We start from the raw sequence: 25,583 nt of genomic DNA, 5'->3' as shown, positions 1-25,583 counted from the left end.
TTTGTTAAATTTCCTCCTCTTCTCTATCTTGGCCTTAATGTAGCTTCTTGAGATCAAGGACTTCGACTCTTTCAATCAGTTGTGTTCTTAGCACTTAGAGCAGTACCTAACATTGATTAGAAAATATTTGATACAACTATGTAGGAGAATAAGACTCTGAATTTAGTCAAGGATGGTGAGTTTCTAGGACTTCTCTGCGTTGCTCTTCTATAACCACCTAAGACAGGTGAAGCTTCCTGTGCTGTGAACAGTTGCTCCTGGCAACCTTAGAAGTAGCAGAAATAGGTGAATTTTATGAGAGACATAAAGATTCTGCACAGCTTCTGGGCAATCATCCAAGGAGCATTACTTTAGCAACCTGCAAGTGTAGTACCCATCAGGAACTGGAGAAAAATGGAAGTTTCTAGAAAACCTAGTAACCTCTCCTTGCAATGTGGCAACCCCACCTCCCCTCACCCAACACCAATGTTTTATTTATTTATTTTTAGTAAGCTTCATTTTGTAAAGCAATTTTAGATTAACAGCAATATTGAGCAGAAAGTACAGAGATTTTCCATATATCTTCTGGCGTCCTCACTCTGGCATGCATAGGCTCCCACATTATCAACATCCTCCACGAATGTGGTACACTTGTTATAATTGATAAACCTACATTAAGAATTCATTATCGGCTGGTTGCAGTGGGTCACGCCTGTAATCCCAGTACTTTGAGAGGCTGAGACAGGCAGATCACCTGAGGTCAGGAGTTTGAGACCAGCGTGGCCAACGTGGCGAAACCCCGTCTCTACTAAAAATACAAAAATTAGCCAGGCATGGTGGTGCATGCCTGTAATCCCAGCTACTTGGGAGGCTGAGGCAGGATAATCACTTGAACCCGGGAGGCGGAGGTTGCAGAGAGTGGAGATTGTACCATTGCCCTCCAGCCTGCATGACAGAGTGAGACTCAGTCTCAAATTAAAAAAAAAAAAAAAAAAATTTGTTATCTGCTAGTTGCGGTGGCTCAGGCCTGTAATCCCAGTACTTGGGGAGCCTGAGGTAGGCAGATCACTTGAGGCCAGGAGTTCAAGACCAGCCTGGCAAACATGGTGAAACCCTGTCTCTCCAAAAAATACAAAAAACAACTGGGTGTGGCGGCGTGCGCCTGTACTGCCAGCTCTTTGGGAAGCTGAGACATGAGAACTGCTTGAACTCGGGAAGCAGAGATTGCAGTGAGCCAATATCTGGTCTTTACACTCCAGCCTGGCTGACAGAGTGAGAGTCTGTCTCATAATAATAGTAATGATTCCTTATCACCCAAAGTCTATAGTTTACTTCGGGTGCACTCTTGGTGTTGTACATTCTTTGGATTTGGACAAATGTATAATGACATGTATCTACAATTATAGTATCATACAGAGTGTTTTCATTGTCCCGAAGATCCTCTGTGCTCTGCCTAATTCTTCCTGTCCTCCCGCCCCTAGCCTCTGCCAATCATTGATCTTTTTATTATCTCCACAGTTTTGCCTTTTCCAGAATGCCATGAATAGTCATGAGTTGCAAAACAGCATTTTGGTCAATGATAAACTACATATATATATGAGAGTGGTCCCATAAGATTGTCATACTGTATTTTTACTGGAACTTTTCTATGTTTAGATAATGAGTATGCTTACCATTTGTTACAATTGCCTACAGTGCAGTAGCATGCTATATAGGTTTGTAGCCTGGAAGAAATAGGCTGTATAATATAGCATAGGTGTATAGTATGCTGTATCATATATAGTAGGCTGCATCATGTTTGCACAATGAGGAAATTGCCAAATAACACATTTCTTAGAACATACATGATATAGTTTGACCATGTCCCCACTCAAATCTCATCTTGAATTGTAATTCCCATAATGCCCACGTGTGGTGGGAGGAACCTGGTAGGAGGTAATTGAATCATGGGGCAGTTACCTGCATGCTGTTCTCATGATAGTGAGTTCCCACGAGATCTGATGGTTTAATAAGTGGCTTTTCCTCTTTGACTCATTCTACTTCTTGCTGCCGCCTTGTGAAGAAGGATGTGTTTCCTTCCCCTTCTGCCATGATTGTAAGTTTCCTGAGGCCTCCCCAGCCATGCTGAACTGTGAACTGTGCTGAACTGTGAGAAAAAAGGAAACCTCTTTCCTTTATAAATTATCCAGTCTCAGGTATGTCTTTATTAGCAGCACAAGAATGGACTAATAAAATATGCCCATCATTAAGGGATGCATGATTGTAGTTGAAATCATACAGAAAGTAGACGTTTTCATGTTGGTTATTTTCACTTACGTATATGCATTTAAGTTCTTCATGTATTTTCATGGCTTGTTAGCTCATTTCTTTTTGGTGTGGAATAATATCCCATTGTCTGAATGTATCATGGCTTACTTATCTATTTACCTGCTGAAGGGCATCTTGGTTGCTTCAAGTTTTGGCAATTATGAACAAAGCTGTCATAAACATTTATTTTCCGGTTTTTGTGTGAACATATAAATTTTCATCTCCTTTAGATAAATAAAAAGGGTGGCTATTGCTGAATCATCACAAAAGTTTATTTTGTCCTATTAATATACGAGCACACCAAACTGTTTTCCAAAGTGTGTTCACTGATTTCCATTCTCACCAACAATGACTGAGAGTTCATATTGTTTTGTATTACCAGGATTTGGTAGTGTTAGTGTTCCGAATTTTGGTCTTTATAATCTTTATTCTTTTTTCCCCTTTCTCTTTTTTTCTTGTACAGAGAACAAAGTTTGGAGGGTCTGAGGTACATAATACCTGTTATTATTACTTGATAACCATAGATTGGTGCCCTGAAAATAGCTGTTTAAACCTTTTCCCACATTTGGATTTGTGCAGCCTCTGGACCCAGGTGTTAGCTTGCACTGAATCCTGTCTGCTCTGGTGCCAAACAATGAAGAAAGAGAAAGCAAGCAACAGGATAAGTGAAAAAAGAGTTGATTCAATGTCAACTTTTAATAATACATTAGCAGTGTTAAGTTTTATCTTTCAATAATAAGAATTTTATCACTATCCTTTCTAATTATCTCACAGTTTCAAATACAGTCCTTGTAAGGAGTGATTTTTAATTGTTTCCAACAGGCAGGTATTCAATTAACTTAATGTGCAGTGATGAAAGATATCAGAACATGACAACGTGATGCTAGTATGTAAAATGTAATCCTAATTTTTTAAACTGTTTCTTTTAATTTTTAAACATTTTTGTGGATACATAGTAGTTGGATATATTTATGGAGTACATGAGATATTTTGATACAGGCGTGCAATGTGAAATAAGCACACCATAAAAAATGGGTTATCTACCACCTCAAACATTTGTCATTTGAGTTACAATCAAATTACACTCTAAGTTATTTTAATATGTGCAATTATGCTATTAACCTATTGTGCTATCAAATAGTAGGTCTTACTCATCCTTTCTAACTGTTGTTTTTGTACCCATTAACTATCCCCACTTCCCTACCAGCCCTGCACTACCTTTCCCAGTCTCTGGTAAGCATCCTTCTACTCTCATATCCATTTGGTCAATTGTTTTGATTTTTAGACCCTAAAAATCAGTGAGAACATGTGATGTTTGTCTTTCTGTGCCTGGCTTATTTTACTTAGTGATCTCCAGTTCCAACCGTGCTGTTGAAAATGATGGGATCTCATTCTATTTTTTTTTTTTTTTTTTTTTTTTTGAGACAGAGTCTTGCTTGGTCGCCCAGGATCTCATTCTATTTTATGGCTGAATAGCCCTCCATTGTGTATACGTACAGCATTTTCTTTATACGTTCATCTGTTGATTAATACTTGGTTTGTTTCCAAATTTTAAGTATTATTAAACAGTGCTGCAACAAACATAGGAGTGCAGATATCACTTCAATATACGGAGTTCCTTTCTTTTGGGTATATATGCAGCAGTGGGATTCATGGATCACATGGTAGCTCAGTTTTTAGTTTTTTGAGGAACCTCCTAACTCTTCTTCATAGTGGTTATACTAATTTCCATTCCCATCAACAGTGTGCAAGGGCTACCTTTTCTCCACATTCTCACCAGCATTTGCTATTGCCTATCTTTTGGTTATAAGGCAATTTTACCAGGATGAGATGACATCTCATTGTAGATTTTAAAAACTAATCATTTATTTCAATAGTTTTTGGGGGAACAAGTGGTGTTTGGTTACACGAATAAGTTTTTTAGTGGTAATTTCTGAGATTTTGGTGCACCCATCAACTGAGCAGTGTACACTGTACCCAATGTGTAGTCTTTTTTCCTCACTCCCTGCCCACCCTTCCCCCAACTTTCCAAAGTCCATTGTATCATTCTTATGCCTTTGCATCCTCATAGCTTAGCTCCCACTTAAGTATGAGAACATACCTTCATTTCTTATTATGGCTAAGTAGTATTTCATTTTATACATGTATACATATCTATATATACACACACATATATATACACACGTGTGAATATATACACACACATATGTGTGTGTGTATATATGTGTGAATATATATATTTTTCTTTATCTACTTGTTGATTGATGGGCATGAGCTGGTTCCATATTCTTTCAATTGTGAATTTTGATGCTGTAAATGTGTGTGCATGTATCTTTTTCATGTAATGACTTATTTTCCTCTGGGTAGATACCCAGGGGTGGGATTGCTGGATCAATGGTAGATCAACTTTTAGTTCTTTAAGGAATCTCCACACTGTTATCCATAGTGATTGTACTAGTTTACATTCACACCACTAGTGTAAAAGTGTTCCTTTTTCACTACATCTCTGCCAACATCTATTATTTTTGATTTTGTGATTATGACCATTCTTTTCTTGCAGGAGTACAATGGTATTGCATTGTGGTTTTGATTTCATTTTTTTACCTGATCATTAGTGATGCTGAGCACTTTCTCATATGTTTCTTGGGCATTTATTTACCTTCTTTTGAGTATTGTGTATTCATTCCTTAGCCCACTTGTTGATGGGATTTTTGTTTTTTTCTTGCTGATTGAGTTCCTTGTAGATTCTAAATATTAGTTATTTGTCAGAAGTATAGATTTTGAAGATTTCCTCCCACTCTGTGGGTTGTCTGTTTTCTCTGCTATTATTTCTTTTCTGTGCAAAAACTTTTTAGTTTAATTAAATCCCATCTATTTGTTTTTGTTGTATTTGCTTTTGGGTTTTTGGCCATGAAGTTTTTGCCTAAGCCAGTGTCTAGAAGGGTTTTTCCAATGTTATCTTCTAGAATTTTTATGGTTTCAGGTCTTAGACTTAAGTCTTTCATCCATGTGAGTTGATTTTTGTATAAGGTGAGAGATGAGGATCCAGTTTCATTCTTCTACATGTGGCTGGCCAGTTATCCCATCATCATTTGTTGAACAGGGTGTCCTTTCCCCACTTCATGTTTTTGTTTGCTTTTTCAAAGATCAGTTGGCTGTATTTGGTCTTATTTCTGGGTTCTCTATTCTGTTCCACTGGTCTATAGGCCTATTTTTATACCAGTACCATGCTGTTTTGGTGACAGTGGCCTTATAGTATAGTTTGAAGTTGGGTAAAGTGATACCTCCAGATTTTTTTTTTTTTTTTTTTTTTTTGCTTAGTCTTGCTTTGGCTATGTGAGCTACTTTTTTTTGGTTCCATATGAATTTTGAGGTTGTTTTTTCCTAATGATGATGTGAAGAATGATGGTAGAATTTTGACGGGAATTTCACTGAATCCATAGATTGCTTTTGGCAACATGGTCATTTTCACAATATTGATTCTACCCATCCATGAGCATGGAATGTATTTTCACTTGTTTGTCATCTATGATATTTTTCAGCAGTGTTTCATAGTTTTCCTTGAGAGATCTTTCACTGCCTTGGTTAGGCATATTCCTAAGTATTTTTTCTTTGCAGCTGTTGTAAAATGGGTTGAGTTATTGATTTGATTCTCAGCTTGGTCGCTGTTGGTGTATAGCAGGGCTACTGATTTCTGTATGTTAATTTTGTATCCTGTAACTTTGCTGAATTCGTTCATCAGTTCTAGGAGCTTTTTGGATGAATCTTTAGAGTTTTCTAGGTATATGATCATATCATGAACAAACAGTGACACTCTGATTTCTTCTTGACTGATTTGGATGCCCTGTATTTCTTTCTCTTGCCTGTTTGTTCTGGCTAGGTCTTCCAGTACAATATTGAATAGAAGTTGTGAAAGTGGGCATCCTTGTCTTGTTCCAGTTCTCAGGGAGAATACTTTCAGTTTTTTCTCATTCAGTGTAATGTTGGCTGTCAGTTTGTCATAGATGGCTTTTATTGCCTTAAGATATGTTCCTTCTATGCCAATTTTGCTGAGGACTTTAATCATAAAAGGATGCTGGGATTTTGTCAAATGTTTTTTTCTGTGTCTATCAAGATGATCATGAAATTTTTGTTTTTAATTCTGTTTATGTGTGTATCACATTTATTGACTTACATATGTTAAACCATTCCTGCATCCGTGGTATGAAACCCACTTAAGCATGGTGGATTATCTTTTTGATATGCTGTTGGACTTGGTTAGCTAGTGTTTTGTGCAGTATTTTTGCATCTATGTTCATCATGGATATTGTTCTATAGTTTTTCCTTTTTTGTTATGTCCTTTCCTGGTTTTTGTATCAGGGTGATACTGGGCTCATAGAATGTATAATTCTACTTTTAAATTAAGTAGCATTTGTTTCAAACCTGAAAAAAAATGAAATTTGAGATGCAACAGAGAGAAATTGACTTCATTGAAATGTGAAGTTATTCTATATTCCTGGTGGAAAACAGTGAGGCCTACAGGATATTTCAAATCATTAATTACCTTTGCAGTGGAGAGATATCCTGTGGTGATAAAATTTCTGCTCATAAGTTTTGACAAAGGTGATCTGGATGCACTTTTATTACATGACTGAAATGTTCCCATTGTGCTCTCATGTTATTTATTTTATTGTAACTTAAGAACAGGCCTTGTATCCTAGACAACATATTGAAACCCTGTCTCCACAAAAAAATTTTTTAAAAAATTTGCTAAGCATGGTGGTGTGCCCCTGTAGTCCCAGCTATAAAGGAGTCGGAGGCGGGAGAATTGCTTGAGTCTAGGAGGTCAAGTCTGCAGTAAGCTCTGATTGTGCCACTGTAATCCAGCCTGGGTTACAGAGTGAGACTCTGTCTCTAAAAAGCAAAACAAAAACAAAAAACCCAGGCCTTGTGTACTCTTTTATCTCTCAGCAACCCAGAATTTTTGTCGTTAGGAAATTGCTGCCATAGCTACATAATGTATTAATTTCCTAGCACTGCCATACATAGGTATTACAAACCGGGTGTCTTAAAACAACATAAATTTATTTTCTCACAGTTGTGGAGGGCAGAAGTTTGAAATGAAAGGGTCAGCAGGGTTGATTTTTGTATGGAGAGTCTAAGGGAAAATCCTCTTTGTTTCTTTCCTAGCTTTTAGGGGCTTCTGATAGTTCTTGGCAATCCTTAGCTTGAAGCTACATGACTTCAAACTCTGCTTCCATTTTTTTATGGCCTTCTTTTTGTCTGTTTCTATATCTTCACTTCTTTCCCGTATAAAAATACTCATCTTTGAATTTAGGGTCCAGCTAAAATAATCCAGGATGATCTTATCTCAGAATCTTTTCTTTACTTACATCTCCAAAGACCCTTATTCCTAATTCCTAGATGTCATATTCTTAATTTCACAGTGGACAGGAATTTAGGGGGAGGACATTATTCAACTCACTATAGATGAAAATAAACTGTTGCAAAATGTCTGGAACAACTGATAGAGCTGCAGGAAAATTTTCTACCAATGTGTGAAATTGAGAATTTAAAAAAACGAATAGCATAAAGAATATAAGACACAATGATAAATTTAAAAATATGAGTAAGATATCTCGAGGAAAAAATTCAACTGAAAATGCATTACAGAATATATATCATAAGAAAAAATACTTCTCAAAGAAAACTCAGGAAATTTATAGTAATCTTGGGTTAGGCAGAAGTTTTCTAAATACAACGTAAGAAACATGAACTAGAAAATAATTAACAATTTAAAACTTTTTCTCCTTGAAAAATCACTGTTTATTACCAAGATTGGGAAGGGTATTATTATGGAGACATAGCATAAAGAGTTTATTTTTGGAGGTGAAACAGTTCTATATCTTGATAAATCTACATGTGATAAAATTGCATAGAACTATACACACATAGACAAACATAAATTAGTTTATATGAATATGTAGAAAATCTGAAGAAAATATCTAGTAAATAATATTGTACCACTACACCGTGATAAAAATGGGTAATTAAAAAGTTTACCAAAGAAGATATTCAAATGGAAAATAAACACTTAGAAAGTTATTCATCGTTATTAGTCATTGGATAAATGGAAATTAAAACCGTAATGATACACTACAACATACCTGTACATCTTTAGATGGCTAAAATTACAAAGACTGACAAAACCGCATGGTGAGGATGTGGAACAACTAGAATTCTCATAAATTGCATATGGGAATGCTTAAAGTGGAATAACCACCTTGAAAAATGCTTTTGTTCTTTTTAACAAAATTAGAAACTTAACCTAGCAATTCTAAATATTTATCCTAGATAAATAGCAATATGTGTTCATACGAAGATTTGTGTTCGAATTTTAATTCATTTCAGCTTTATTAGTAACAGCTAGAAACTGGAAACATGCCAGATGTCCTTCTAACTGGTAAATGGATAGACCAATTGCAGCGTATTTATTCAATTGCATACCAATCAATAATAAACAAGAACAAACTGCCGATACACATAACCATGGAAAGTGAAAGAAGCCAGATGCAGTATATAGTATATACTCTCCTGTATGATTTAATTTACATGGGATTCTCCAATAATATACTTATATGGATAAAAAGCAGATCAGTAATTGTCCTGGGTAGGGAGCAGGTAGATTGATTGAAAAGGACAAGAGGGAACTTTTGAGATTGTGAGAATGTTCTATATCATTACATAATTAACTACATATATTTGCCAAAATTCATCTAATTTTACGTAAAATTAATTTTAGCTTTGAATTATTAAAGAATTACAGGATAATTCAATAAAGTTGATTTAAAAACTTTAAAAAAGCAGAAGAGCATCACTAAATCAAAATACTGAAAACTTAAATGACTGCTTAGTATTTAGATTGGAAGAAATCTCAATTTATTAGAAAGTAATCCATGAAAATGACAATAATAATATATGCGATCTTTAGACTGAGTCTTAATTCTGTATTGTGCTTTCTGTCTACAGAGAGCTAATGCATCCAGTTTTACCTCATAACAATGGCTGGTTGTCTTTAGTGGGCTTTTCTCCAGCACATAAGTGTGCTTCAGGCTTTTCTGTCTTAAAAACAAAACATACAGAACACTCACCTTAATATCCTGCTTCAATTATTCATTTATATTTCTCTTTCTCCTTACATGCAAGCTTCTAAAAAAATAGATCTCTTCTTATTTTCACTATTCATTGTATACACTCCTCAACCTAGAGAAATTAGGCTGTTACCTACCTCCATTACTCCAGTGAAGTCACTCCCCAGACATCTCCTAATTCAACAATTATACCAGTTTTGTCCTTACTTCACTTCTCTGTGGTCACATTATCATGGACTTCCTTTATATTCTTAATTCTTCATATTCCCTCTTTCTGGCTAACAGCTCCCTTTCAAGTTTATCTTTCTGTTTCCTTGTCTAACTATTGGTGTCTCCTGGCAATGCTACAAACCCTTCTCTTCTCATTTTATGCACTCCTTCCAAGCAATCTTTTCTGTACCCATGGATTTTATTGACTGCTTGTATGTCAGTAATTTCCAGGTCCAGATTTCCTTGTAGAATTTTTGGTCTATTTATGAGAATGTCTACTAAATGACATTTAACATGCATTAAAAGATGTCAGTTACATATTCAGGAAATATCACCTAACAGTGAAAACAAATAACATATAGCTAAATTCAATTACATGAATGCATTTCACAAATACGCTATTGAAGCAAGTTTAGAAGCAAGTTACTGAAGAACAAGTAATATACTTATATTCATGTAAAATGCAAAAATGCACTTCTGGGCATTATAATTTAGAGATTAATAACTATGGGATTTTTTAAAGGAAATGATTAATACAAAATTTAGGCCAGTGATAGTATCTAGTAGGGCCTTCTGTTGTGTGTTGACCTGTGTTGTAGATATATGGTTATATTTATTTAATAAATTGTGTGTATGTATGAATCCATACCTTAGGCATTTTTAGCATATATTTGAGCTGTTGTAACAAAGTATCTTAGACTGGGTAATTTATAAAGAGCAAAAACACCATCAACTAGTCTTTGGCAAAGCCTACAACAAACATTGGGGAAAGGGCACCCTATTTAATAAATGGAGCTGGGAAAACTGGCTAGCCACATGTAGGTGGCTAAAACTGGATCCATATCTCTCACCTTATAGAAAAATCAATTCAAAATAAATCAAAGACTTAAATCTGAGACCTGAAACTGTAAAAATTCTAGAAAATAACCTAGTAAAAACTCTTCTGGGCATTGGTCTAGACAAAGAAACCATGACCAGGACCCCCAAAGCAAATGCAACAAAAACAAAAATTAATAAAAGATACCTAATTAAAGCTCTGTACAGCAAAAGAAATAACAATTAGAAGCTTTTTAGTTTAACTAGATCCCATTTGTCAATTTTTGCTTTTGTTGGAGTTGCTTTTGGCATCTTCATGAAATCTTAGCCCGTGCCTATGTCCTCAATGGTATTGCCTAGGTTGTCTTCCAGGGTTTTTGTGGTTTTGGGTTTTCTATTTAAATGTTTAATCCATCTTGAGTTGCTTTTTGTATATGGTGTAAGGAAGGGGTCCAGTTTTAATCTTCTGCATATGGCTAGCCCGTTATCCCAGAAACATTTATTAAATAAGTGATCCTTTCCCTCGTTGCTTTTTTTTTGTCAGCTTTGTGGAAGATCAGATAGTTGTAGGTGTTTAGTCTTATTTCTGAGTTCTTGTTCTCTTCCATTGGTCTGTGTGTCTGTTTTGGGGGCATTAATGGAGCTAGAGGCCATTACCCTTATCAGAGTAACACAGGAACAGAAAAACAAATACATATGTCTGCGCTTATGAGTAGGAGCTAAATCATGAGAACACATGAACACATTGAGGGGAACGACACACACTGTTCCCCTTCAGAGGGTAGAGGGTGAGAGGAGAAAGAGGATCAGGAAAAATAACTGATGGGTACTAGGCTTAATATCTGAGTGATGAAATAATCTGTGCAATACACTCCCATGAAGCAAGTTTACTTGTGTAACAAAGCTGCACTTGTACCCCTGAACTTAAAATAAGAATTAAAAAAAAGATAATCATCAGAGCAAACAGACAACTCACAGAATGGGAGAAAATGTTTGCAAATTATGCATCCAACAAAGGACTAATATCTAGAATTTACAAGCAACTCAAACAAATCAATAAGAAAAAAATGTCCCATCAAAAAGTGGACAGGTAACATGAACAGATATTCCTCAAAAGATGAAATAAAAATGGCCAACAGACATGAAAAAATTCTCAACGTCACTAATCATCAGAGAAATACAAATTAAGTACAAATTAAAATCACAATAAAATACCTCCTTACTACTGCAAGAATAGTCACTATTAAAAACTCAGAAAACAACAGATGTTGGCATGGATGTGGTGAAAAGAAAATGCTTATACACTGCTGATGGCAATGTAAATTAGTACAAACTCTATGGAAAACAGTATGGAGTTTTCTTAAAGAACAGAAAGTAGATCTACCATTTAATACAGTAACCACATTACTGGGTATCAACCCAAAGGAAAATAAGTCATTATATAAAAAATACACCTGCATGCATATACTTATCACAGCACAATTTACAATTGCAAATATATGGAACCAACCTAAGTGTGCATTGATCAATGAATGGATAAAAACAGTTGTCTGTCTGTCTGTCTATCTATCTATCTATCTATCTATCTATCTATCTATCTATCTATCTATCTATCTCTCCTTTGATTTAAGAAATTAGAAAATATTCATAATTGTTAATCTGGTTATGCAAGAAAAAAAAAATTTCTGGGTAATCTTAGAAACTATTTGTTTCATTTTTGGTTGTATAATTATGGATGGCTCTACTTTAATATAAAATATTCATTAAATGCATTTTGTAACGTGAAAGATTCTAAGTTGAAATGATGACATACTGTATAATTTTCACTAAATTTTGAAAAGGGAAAATTATGGAGACTGTAAAAGCCATGGTTTCCAAGGGGTTGGAGGCAGGGGTGAGAAAGTGATGAATAGGTGGAGTGCTGGGAGTTTTCAGAACAGTTAAACTGTTCTGTAAGAAATATCAGATACATGCCATACATTTGCCATGTGTCATACTTTCATGCATACAATATACAACATAAATCCTGAACCCTACTGTAAACTATGGAATTCCGTTAATTTTAAGGTATAAATATTACCTTATCATTTGTATCAAATGTACCACACTAACACAAGATATTAGTAATAGGGAAAACCAAGTAGTGAGAGGGTTTCTAGCAACTCTACTTTCTGCTCAATTTTTCTGTAGACCTAAAACTGTTTCAAAAACTAAAGTTTATTAGTGTCTGTTTATGTCCTTTGCCTAGTTTTGCATGTGGCTAACAAACATGAAAAGAAGCTCAACATTATTGATCATTAGAGAAATGCAAATCAAAACTGCAATGATGTATTTTGAGATACCATCTCACACCAGTCAGAATGGCTATTAAAAAAGTCAAAAAAAAGACAGATGCTGGCAAGGTTGTGGAGAAAAAGGAATGTTTTTACACTGTTGGTGAGAGTGTGATTAGTTTAACCGTTGTGGAAGACAGCGTGGCAATTCCTCAGAGACCTTGATGCAGACATACTATTTGATCCAGCACTTCCATTATGGGTATATAACCAAGGGAATACAAATTATTCTATTACAAAGATACATGCACCCATATGTTCATTGCAGCACTATTCGCAATAGCAAAGATATGGAACCAACCTAAAAGCCCAGCAATGATAGACTGGTTAAGAAAATGTGGTATGTATATACCATGAAATACAATGCAGCTATAGAAAGGAATGAGATCATGTCCTCTGCAAAGACATGAATGGAGCAGAGGCTGTTAGCCTCAGCAAACTAATGCAGGAAGGGAAAACCAAATACTGCATGGTATTCAGTATACTCCCACTTATAAGTGGGAACTGAATGATGAGAACACATGGACACATCGAGGGAAACAACACATACTGGAACCTGTTGGAGGGTGAGGGATGGGAGGAAAAGAGTAGGGAGAACATCAGGAAGAATAGCTAATGCATGCTGAGCTTAATATCTAGGTAATGGAATGATCTGTGCAGCAAACTGCCATGGTCACATTTACCTATGTAACAAACCTGCACATCCTGCACATATACCCCTAAACTTAAGTTGGTAAAAAAGAAAAAATAAAACAAAAATTACAAGTTTATTCATTAAAATTAACTTTGTATATTCATAAAGATAAGCTAGCTGATGCTGATGAAACATCAGCCTACACATTTCATTAGCTTAAAAGAAAAAAAAATACGTATTTTTCCATTCCAGCTAGATTTACAGGATAGTCAGCTTGGTCCCTCTCCACTTGTGTCTACTTTGGGCACCAGATGAGGGAGCAGCTGCCATCTGTAACATTATTATCATAGGGAAGAATAGAGTACAAGAAGTCCCCACTGGCTCTTAGAGTTTCCATCTATAAATAGTATCTGGTATGTCTGCTCACACATTATTGAGACATTGCTAGTCTTATGGGCACATCTGTCACCAAAATAACTGTGATATGCCATTCTATCTTTTTTCCCAGAATCAAAGGTGGAAATATTTGGTGAATGGAATAATTTCATTTAGTGAATGGAATAATGACAGGCCACCTTCTGTTGTCCATGTATTTGTTTACTTTCCTTTCCATACACAGAAATACACTCATTCCCACTTCAATGAAGACAATCCAAAATTTCGATCGACTCATGCAAGCAATCTCAAAGTACACGATCTTTGGACGATGTGCAGAGATCTTTTTATTACAGAGTGATGTGCAAATGTCTCACATCAGATAGGCATGTGGCCCCTCTTAATCTAGTGGTTTATAGTCTCAAAAGGAAAGTTAGTTGAATTAAACCATGAGGGAATAAGTGTTAAGATTGCACTCATATTCAGAGAAGGAAAAACTGTGACCCCCACAGAAGTCACAGACCCATAGAAATTCAGAAATCCTCTTGACAGATGTGATGAGTATTCCCTAGTATTATAATGGGAGGTTCCCCTTCAATGGGCCCTGGTTCTATTTTCATTGAGAGCAGCTCCCCATTTGCTTGTTTTCTATGGTTCCAGGAAGTCTTCTCTTCCTCCAGATTTCCCCTGGACTCATGTGATAAGGCATAAGTGAAAATGTCTCCAAGGAATCTGAGAATCTTTTTCAGCCTACTTCTTGTCTATTAGCCATGAGGACCCAAGATTTATTTTATGTCTCAAAAGTTACAGTATATTTTTGTCTAAGCTGGTGATACTTTGGAGGATATGATTCTCAAACCTTAATTGCCTACTACTTATCAATTTCATTATCATCAGATCAATGTGTCTGAAAATTCATAAAATTCTTTTATGAATTTCCCAAACCTACCACTTAAAAGTACATGTTTTTTGTTTTGTTTTGTTTTGCTTTGCTTTCTGGCCTTCATGCCATGGTGCTCTTCTCTCTCTCACTCATGCTCTCTCACTCGTGCTTTCTTGCTCTCAGTCTTGCTCTTGTTCTCACTATCTTTTTCATATAAAAGAGACACAATGAACTCCAACTATAAAACAAAAAATACCCTTATTGAGTTATTAGCAAATAGTGAAAAATCAAAGTCAAAAAGAGGATCTTGAAAGCTTCAAGAGAAGAGCAACTCATCAACTACAAGGGAGTTCCTATAATATTATCAGTGGATTTCTCAGTAGAAATCTTACAGGCCAGAAGACAATGAGATAATATATACTAAGGGCTAAGAGGACAAAAATAAAAGAATTCAAAAAACAATTTAAACAACTCTGTGTATTAGTTTGTTTTCATGCTGCTAATAAAGACATACCCAAGACTGGATAATTTATAAAGGAAAGAGGTTTAATTGACTCACAGATCAACATAGCTGGGGAGGCCTTACAGTCATTGCTGAAGGCAAATGAGGAGCAAAGTCAAGTCTTACATGACAACAGTCAAGAGGGCTTGTGTAGGGGAATTCCCCTTTATAAAACCATCAGATCTCATGAGACTTATTCACTATTACAAGAACAGCATGGGAAAGACCCCCCCACTACCCTCATGATTCAGTTACTTCCTGCCAGGTCCTTCCCATGACGTGGTAATTATGGGAGCTACAATTCAAGATGAGATTTGGGTGAGGACAAAGTCAAAGCATATCACCCTGCCAACCAGACACTACATCCAGTAAAACTGTCATTTAAAAATGGAGGAGAAATACAGATTTTCCCAAAAAACGCTAAGAAAATTCGTTCCCTCTAGACACATCTTACAAGAAATCCTAAAGGGAATTCTTTTTTTTTCTTTTTTTTTTTTTCTTTTTTTTTTTATTATACTTTAAGTTCTAGGGTACATGTGCATAACGTACAGGTTTGTTACATATGTATACTTATGCCATGTTGGTGTGCTGCACCCGTCAACTCATCAGCACCCATCAATTCATCATTTATATCATGTATAACTCCCCAATGCAATCCCTCCCTCCTCCCCCCTCCCCCCTCCCCATAATAGGCCCCAGTGCGTGATGTTCCCCTTCCCGAGTCCAAGTGATCTCATTAAGTTGAAATGGAAGAACACCAGGTAGCAACTAAAAGCATATAAAAACAGAAAGCTCTCTGGTAAAGGTAAATATATAGACAAATCCAGAATCCTGATACTGTAATGCTGGTAGACAATTCACTTTTAATCCTAGGATAGAATATAAATATAAAAGCATAAAAATAAGTATTATAATAAAATGTTAATGAGTACACAATACAAAAATAATGTAACTTGTGACAATAACTAAGTGGAACAGGGGGATAAATAAAGAGAGCTTTTGTATGCTATTAAAGTTGTTTTTAGCTTAGTGTATATTGTTATAATGATAAGATCTTTTATGTAATTCCCATGGTAAACATAGTACTCAAAACTAGCCAAAGCAATCAGGCAAGAAAAAACAAATCAAATTCATCCAAATTGGAAAGGACATAGTAAAATTATCTCTTAACAGATGGCATAATTTTATATGTTGAAAATCCTAAAGATTAAAAAGAGTTATAACCAGAAAATAACTTTAGCAAATTTGCAGGATATTAAATCAACACATAAAAGTCAGTTGCATTTATATAAACATACAATGAGCAATCTGAAAATTAAGAAAATAAACGCATTATAATGGCACCAAAAGGAATACAATACTGAGAAATAAACTTAACCAATGAAGCGAAGCAGTTGTATACTTAAAACTACAAAATATTGCTAAAAGTAATTAAAGAAGTCACAAGTAAATGGAAAGACATCTACGGTTATGTATTGGAAGACTTACTATTGTTAAAATGGTCATACTACTTAATGAGATCTACAGATTCAATGCAGTGTCTTAACAAAATCCCACTGCTATGTTTTACAGAAATATTTAAAAAATCCTAAAACTCACATGGAATCTCAAAGGACACTGAATATGTAAACAATCTCAAGAATGAAAAACAAAACTGAAGACCTTACATGTCCTAATTACAAAGCATATTATAAAACTACAGTAAGTCAAAGCAGCATCATAGTGGCATAAAGAAAGACATACTGACCAATGGAACCAAAGGCAGTGCCCAGAAATAAACCCTCCAGTATATTACCTTATATAAGGGTGCCAAGAGTACTGAGCAGGGAACTGATAGTCTTTTCAAACAAATGGGGTTCAGAAAACTTGATATCCACATGCAAAAGAATAAAATTGATGGATTCTTACCTACCACTATATACAAATATTAAATCAAAATGTATTAAAGATCTTTATGTAGAATGTCAAGATATAAAAACAATTCTTAAAAAAATGCAGAGAAAACCTTCATGACACTGGATATGTAAAAAATATTTCTTGTAAATAACACCAAAAGCACAGGCAACAAAGTCAAGTCGACATATGAGACTGTATCAAACTAAAAACATATACACTTCCATGCAGTAAAATAAAGAGCACAGTGAAAGGGCAACCTACAGAATAGAAAAAAATAAAAATAAAAACCACATGTCTGATAATGGTTAATATTCAGAAATATTAAAAAACTACAATGTAAAAACTACTACAAATTCATTAAAAAATGGGCAAAGGAAGAAAACTAGCCTGACAGCCTGATGCTGCTGCCACTCGTGACTCCATTTCCTCTGTAGTAGAACCACCATGCACTCTCATACACCAACCACACAGGCACCTGGAAACTAGTTTCCCCAGCATCATCACCTCTAGCACAGCCATACCACAGCTTCTATACCACTGTGTTATTTGCAGACACTGCTAATGTTGAAAAAGCTGAAAAACTTACATAGACGTTACACTACTGCTCCTACCCGGAACCAAAGTTAAAGTCCTCCACCCCACCAACACTGTAGGACAGATACATCCATATGGGGAAAAAATCTTTCCCTCTGAAAGCTACTCCATAAAACTGGGTTAAATGACTATTTCATTAGATGTACAGATGTTAACGTAAGCACATAATAAACATGAAAAAACAAGGAAACATGACTTCTTCATGACAAGCCCCACAGTAACCATCATACTGAATGGGGAAAACATGAAAGTTTTCCCTCTAAGAACTGGAAAAAGATAAGAAACCCCACTTTCACCACTGTACTGGAAGTCCTCACCAGAGTAATTAGGCAGTATGAATAAATAAAGTACATCCAAATTAACAATGGAAAGGTCATACAGTCTTTCGTTACAGATGACATTTTCTTATATGCAGAAAAAAGCTAGAGACTCCACCAAAAATCCCTTGGAACCAATAAATTCAGTAAAGTTGCAAGATACAAACGAACATACAAAAATCAGTAGCATTTCTGTATACCAATAACAAATTAGCTGAAGGGAAATTAAGAAAGCAGTATATTTACAATAGCTATAAAAATTAAAATACCTGGCAATTAATTGAAGCAAGGATGTAAAAGACTTCTGTAATTAAAACTACAAAACAGTGATGAAAGAAATTGAAGATTCAAAAATCTCAAGTTCAAGAATGAGAATAATTAATATTGTCAAAGGACCGTAAATAGTCAAAGTGATCTGCAGACCAGTGCAACCCATATCAAAATACCAATGGTATCCTTCACAGAAATAGAAAAAAAATTCCTAAAATTTGTATGGTAACACAAAAGACTCCAAATATCTAAGGCAATCCTAAGCAAACAGTAAAAACTTACTACTTCAAAATTTGCTACTAAGCTAAAGTAACCAGAACAGCATGGTACTTGCATAGACCAACTGAACAGAAGAGAGAACCCAGAAATAAATCCGTGTATTTACAGTCAACTATGATTATTTTGATTTGTCTTTTATCTCTCTCTGACTGCTATTCTATATTTTTCTCTTCCTTAATTAAAAGAAATAACTAAGCCATATAACCTAATAGATGATTATTTAAAGGCCATGTGGATATACACGTGGCTATTGGGGAAAAAAAAAAAGATGAGATTCACAATATACACTGACTCAGGCTCCTAACACTGAGTTAGCCCTTGCTTTGGTGTAATTACCATTCCACGGAAGGCCGTGTAATAGATTTTGCCTGTTTGCATAAAATTGTTCTTTTAATGTTTTTTACAGCTTAATTTTAGATGCTATTTAAAATCGCAAAGCCAACACATTTGACTTCAATTTAGTAATGCTACAATATGCTTATGAGAATTAATATTGTCCTAACAACTTGTAGTGGGAATATAAAAAAAATTAGAGAATGTTCTATTGAATGAGCTATCCTCTTGGCTATTTTAATGGCATTCTCTTGCAACAATTGTTTTTACTATTCATGAATCACTTGTGACATAAATGGTATCTCCCTACCAACTTTGTGAATTGAACTTGGTAAAAATAGAAAAATAAATAACAAGGATAAATATTAGCAAGCTAAGAGATCATCTGTAGAGACTAAGTTCTGTAACCGCAGAATACATTCAAACAGAAATCTTCCTGTAAATAAAAACTGCAATGACAAATTTTAGACAATATTTTAAGTATTATACCAGTTAAGTACATTATTGTACTTTAGAATTTGCTTTAAACATGTCTTTTATCATTTTAATGAACAGTATATTTTAATAGATGTATTTAAAATGCTATCCAAGATAGATTCATTTTCTATTCTGTCCCCTTTGGAAGAAATATTGAAATCACAATTTGGCTAAATATGTTTTTATTTGCCTCAGTTTTTTTTCTTTGAGACAGAGTCTCACTCTGTCTCCCAGGCTAGAGTGCAGTGGCGCGAACTTGGCTCACTGCAACCTCTGCCTCTCAGGTTTGAGCAATTCTCACGCCTCAACCTCCTGAGTAGCTGGGATTACAGGCACGTGTCACCACGCTCGGCTTATTTTATTTTATTTTATTTTATTTTATTTTTTAGTAGAGACAGGGTTTCCCCATGTTGGCTAGGCTGGTCTCAAACTCCTGACCTCAGGTGATCCACCCACCTTGGCCTCCGAAAGTGCTGGGATTACAGGCATGAGCCACGACGCCTAGCCAATTTGCCTTAAAAATGTAAGAGGATAGCCCTGAAGCATCTTTCTTTTTCTGTTTAAAATTATATTTAATCTTTAAATCATACATTCATTTCAACATTTCTAGAATTTGTTTATATTTTCAGCCCATACTACCACAAAAAATAAATGTAATAAATAAATAATTTTATCAATAACATAGCATTTCCTTTTGCTTGTTCTCCTTTCTTAAAACACTAGTTGCTTTCAAGTTAAATTTTCATGCCTTTTTTTGTACAATTTATAATGCTTAAATGTATCCTTCTCAGTTTTCATATTGCTAGATAAAATATTATTATAAAGAGAATACTACCAATCTTGACACTTTAAACCTCATGGAAAAGTTAAGAGATTATTATCTCCAATTACTTATTTTATTTATAGTCAATTTATTCTGTGCCATATACTGAGAATATAAGATCATGTAAACTATGCATAATGTCAGCTATTCAGTCCAGTCACAGGATATTCCTATGCCCTGTAGATGTAATTTTTAGACTTTTACCTACTTGCCTCTTAAAAATCACACAATACCTTCCAAGACTCAAGAGTGACTGTCAAAAAGAAAATTTAAAAAATTGTTGACTGTAGTTGGTGATTTCAGCATAGTTCCTTTTGTAGTCTGCCCTAGCCCTAGTTAGAGACTATAAAATGGAAATACCTATGGATAATTTTCTAATTGACCTGAGCACCATTATGTTTTTTATTGTTTTAAATATGTGATGAAAATCGGTTTTACGATAATGACTTAATCTGACCTGGGTAATGTGGCAGGCAAGCAAAAAAAATCCCAGAAGTCTTCTATTGATATGTAGTCATTAGAGACTCAGTTTAGACAAATACACAGAATAGAAACATAGCCATTTGCACTGTCCTGAATATATTTTGGTTAGGGATTTTCGCCAAATAATTTCTATCTTTCCCCCACCCAATGACACACCCACCTAGACATTTTTGTCCTGTGGACGGGGGACTAGAGATAAAGTCACGTTGCAGTATACTCTATCTCTTCTTTATAACTAGTAACATTTTTTTGGAAGTACTATGAAGCAGTTTTTTAGATTCCAGATCAATTGTCAAAGCCTGATCTCTGTGTTAGTGCCCATTCTTTTTTTTTTATTTCAATAGAATGCTGATTCATTTTGAAGGCAATCAAACCACAAATTGAATATCAGGTGCAATATTTACCACTCTTGTGGTCTTGGGCAATGCATTGTAATTTTATTGCATCTCATTTTCTCTAGTAATAAAATGTGGGTATATATAATGTACAGGGAAGTATAATACTTTTATGATATAAAATATGTAGAAAGGTGTCTACTAAATTATCTGCTTGTAATATTTAATGGCTATCCCTTTTTTCTCCTTTCTCTTGTTAAATCATGGTTGAGAAGTAGCAGTAATGATTGAGGGAAGTCCATAAATTAGTCATCATTTTAATTTTGATGAAGAACAAAGATTTAAAGAGAAGACAAAATGCAGAGGAAAAAAGACCAGAAGAAGAGTCATAGGTTGGTGATCTAGGTCTACCTTTGCTAATACTTAGAAATTTAGCCATCATTATCCTGAGTATCCCTATCTGTATAATGATGATGCTTGGATTAATATTCACAAAGTTATCATCCAACCTGGGTAGCTTTTCTTTCTCCCTCAGGTGGTTGCAAAATAAGAGAACACTTAATTTGATCTGTAATTTTTATTTCTAGTTAAACAATAGATCCCTCAGTTACTAATTGGTTCAGTAATGCACCCTTTGATGAATTTTTTAAAATTTATAAAGAAAAAATTTAGTGAATGGAAATTTTTGCTTTATGGTTGTTTGTTAATTCTACTCATTTTATGGCATGGAGAATTGATATGTGTTATGTGAGTGTGTTAGCAACCTCTGCTAAAGAGTTTCTCTTTATCAGATACTATTTTACTTCATCACATTTTGTTAATGTTGCCACACCTGAAATTCTCTTCCTTCCTTTGGCCACGGTACCTTCTTGACTTTGTGGATAAAAAAGTTTCTGTTATACCATTCCTCTTTTTTATCCTATTAAAATTCATTTTAAAAAACCCTTGGGACTAATGCACAATAATAGTAGAGTGGTGAAAGTTAAAGGAGAGGGGTAAAAACATTTTATTTGAAGTGCTGAAGTATAAATTTGTAGCCTGGGAGATATCTAATATTGAAGATCAATGTGTATTCCCTTTTGCTTTCTCTGTCCTACCCTAAAGAGAACCGTTCTTTCATGTTATCACTTATTTCTATGTATTAGATGTCTTGATGTTCAATATTGCTCAGTAATTTAGAGATGGGAAATTCTGGATAAATAGAGCATTTAATATGGACATTAAATCAGTACGTTTGTTAAAGCATAAGAAAGAGGATCCTGTGTTTTCAATGCTTAATTTAAGAACATCGCATACTTCTATAATTGAATAGCTATACACTTGTCCTCCCAAGTATTTTCCACTGATAGCCTTTCATGGAAGAAACTTGTCATGATTAAAACTAAATAGTTTAAACGAAGTGCAGGAATTAGTTCTTACTTGATAGAATTATTAACTGCTCCTGTGAAGACTAAAATTATCTACCCAACAAATATAGGAACATTAAATTATAAAACTTTTGTAACTACTAGTTTTCATTCAATGCTCTGTGTGAAATAATAATATGTAAAATAAGTTAAATTTATTTGCTACCAGAGAAGCATTCTAAGAACCTTTTGAAGCCAGGAAACCTATCTGCACTTCATAGATATGCAGTAATTTATTCTGGGAATTTGTTCATGAAAGTAATGGCAAGTATCCCTCTCACAGAGCATTTTAACCTGGAAACAAATAAAATAAAACACTTTGGCTTATCATGAACCATAGAATCTGCTGGCTTTAGCAATGTACATTTTGTCAGATAATGAGAATGTCTTTTAAATACTATGACAATTTTTGTAACGCATAAATAGGGAGCAAAAGGTGGACTTGTAGAGCTGCTGCAGAATATGAGGAATCCTGAAGAAATAATTATAGGAGAGTGTAAACCAGGCTTGTCTTCCCTTCCAATGAGCTTAATTTCCGAAGCCAAGGCTAATTAGGATTAATCATATTATCTCCAGAACAGCCCAAACCCCTCCAAAGAAAACAAACAATGGTCAGAGAAGAGATTCCAACGGAATGCAGTCTGTTTGGGTAAGAGTGACGTCATGGAGACACCATACTTTGTCAGAGTACTTGGCTTTGTTTTCTGAATGCCATGACTGACAGCCCAACTCTTTCCATCTGCCAAGACTCTCCATATTGCACCTTAGCTCTGCAGTTGTTGAATGTGCACTTCAAAGAGGTAAATAGGAACAATGAACTGAAAATCATACCTACCCCAAACCAAGGTGTACCACCACCTGCCTTGTGTTAAGCCACTCAAGTAGCTCAGAGCTACTGTTAGTAGTTAATAAAGTTGTGCTTAAGAGCATTGTATATACCATGCAGCAAGTAATATGAGCAGGGCTATTCCATCACTTGTGAGATAAATAAAAGAAGTACCTATTTATTTTGCATAGTTCTCCACCAATTCAGTTACCCAGCTAAGTTTGAAGGTCACAGGATGTAAATGTCTCAAATTCTGCCATAGTTAGTCCCAAATTCCATCTAGAACATTTAGAAAGGGGAAATTAATTGAAGATAGAATGACAGATTAAGAAAAAGAAACAACAATGAAAAAAGTAGTTTTCTTATTTCCATTGAGAAAATTAAATCCTCTCCAGGGTGATTATAAAGGTGCTTTTTCCTGGCAGCACCTGTCAAAGTCAAGATGGCTTCACCCAGTTGGAAAGAATAGCTGGTTCAAATCTTGCCTGTTCTGTCTACTACCCCCAGTGGTCCATAGGAGCCATTTCTTTAGTTCACATTTCCTGTAGAAATACATTCACTAACACTAAATGTTTACATTTTAAGATACTAGTACAAATAAATAGTTTTAGTGGAGTAGAGTGGAAATGAGGCCAAATTGAAATGAGAATAAAGGAGAGAAGCTCCTGATGAAAAAAAAGAGGAGAATGTGCACAAATATAGATTGTTGGTGCTTGAAGTATCAGCCAGTGTCTTCTGTGTTTCTGTGAAATGTGTGTTCTAGCCACACCATTGCACTCTCTAGTTCAGTGCTTCTCGGGGAGTGGCAGCTGTCCACTGATAAGTAGATGCTTTAAGAGTAAGATTTCAGAAACTTAAAGCAATTTGATATTACTGGTACATCCAAACATTGATCAAAGTATTTGTTTCCTTGAACAGATAGATCTAGATGGGTTCAGGTGGATTGATCTTTTCTTATAGGGTACTTATGGCATAAACTGTAGTTGTAACACACAGTAGGTGCTCATTACTGTGTGTGGTATCTTCAAGTGATTTTGACATATAAAACCCAGAATGTATTTGTTTTCATCAGAAGATTATTTAAATTGAACACAAATTTTATAGAATAATTCATTGAAATTTATTCAAAGAAATTGTTTTAAAATCTTTTCTCATCAATATACCTCTGTGTGACCAAATTCTCTCGGATTAATGTTTTTATTTGTTTTTAAAAGAAAGCCATTAAAAGAGTTGATATACATTATCCCACAAAATAGCCTTGTGATCAATTTAATTTAGAATATATAGGTAAAGAAGCAAGCTTTTTTATTATGTTGAAAGCAGTAAACATTGATACGCCTGGTATTCCTTCAAAGGGTATGTCTAGGCATTTGATACGGGGAATTAGTACATCATTTATAACTTCTGGGTATGTGTAAGAGCAATGTTTTGTAACAGAAATTTATGTGTAAAAACAGTTCTATTAATTGCCCATGCGCACATCTTAAGTAAACAAGGTTGTGGTTTTTAAGTTATTTTTCCTTTGTTGAAATATTTGATCAAAGTATTTCAACAAAATATTCAAATACTCAACAAAATTGAAAATTTTGTTGAAATGTGTCCGTTGAAACCATTTAAAAATTTGGAGCTTGTTATTTATATGTTTTGTTTTGTTTTATTTATTTATTTATTGAGATGAGGTTTTGCTCTTTGTTGCCTAGGCTGAAGTGCAATGGTGCGATCTCAGCTCACTGCAACTTCTACCTACCGGGTCCAAGTGATTCTCCTGCCTCAGCCTCTCGAGTAGCTGGGATTACAGACATGTGCCGCCACGCCCAGCTGATTTTGTATTTTTAGTAGAGATGGGGATTTCTCGCTGTTGGCCAGGCTGGTCTCGAACTCCTGGCCTCAGATGATCCGCCTTCCTCTCCTTCCAAAATGCTGGGATTACAGGCGTGAGCAGCCACACTTGGCCTGTTGTTTTATTTTAATAGTAATTCACTTTTATTATATTTTGTATTTTATGAAACTATTGGTTACAATGGAAATTAAGAACAAAACAAACACGTGTAAAAGATCCTTACACAAACACTGTTCAAGTTGAACATACCAGACAGAATTGATTTGTGGCAGTACGCTGCATAACCAAGACAGCCATCAGTAAACCTCTCTAAAGTCTCTAATTCCATTATTTATTTGCATGACCTCAGTCATCACACATTTCAGCAAAACAGAACTTTTCCAGCATCACCTTAACTCCTTCTGTATCTGCTTAATCAATGTGTACCTTGATAGGATTAATTATCTTGTTTCAGTGACATTTTGTTATGTTGAAAATAATTTGAAATTTGTGTGCCATTGGCCTAGTGGGATTTGGAAAGCTTTTGTATACTATA

The sequence above is a fragment of the Rhinopithecus roxellana genome, chromosome 3 (genome assembly GCF_007565055.1).
Source record: "Rhinopithecus roxellana isolate Shanxi Qingling chromosome 3, ASM756505v1, whole genome shotgun sequence".
NCBI classification, from domain to species: domain Eukaryota; kingdom Metazoa; phylum Chordata; class Mammalia; order Primates; family Cercopithecidae; genus Rhinopithecus; species Rhinopithecus roxellana.
The sequence above is the reverse complement of the archived record's forward strand: the minus strand, read 5'-3'. Positions refer to the sequence as shown.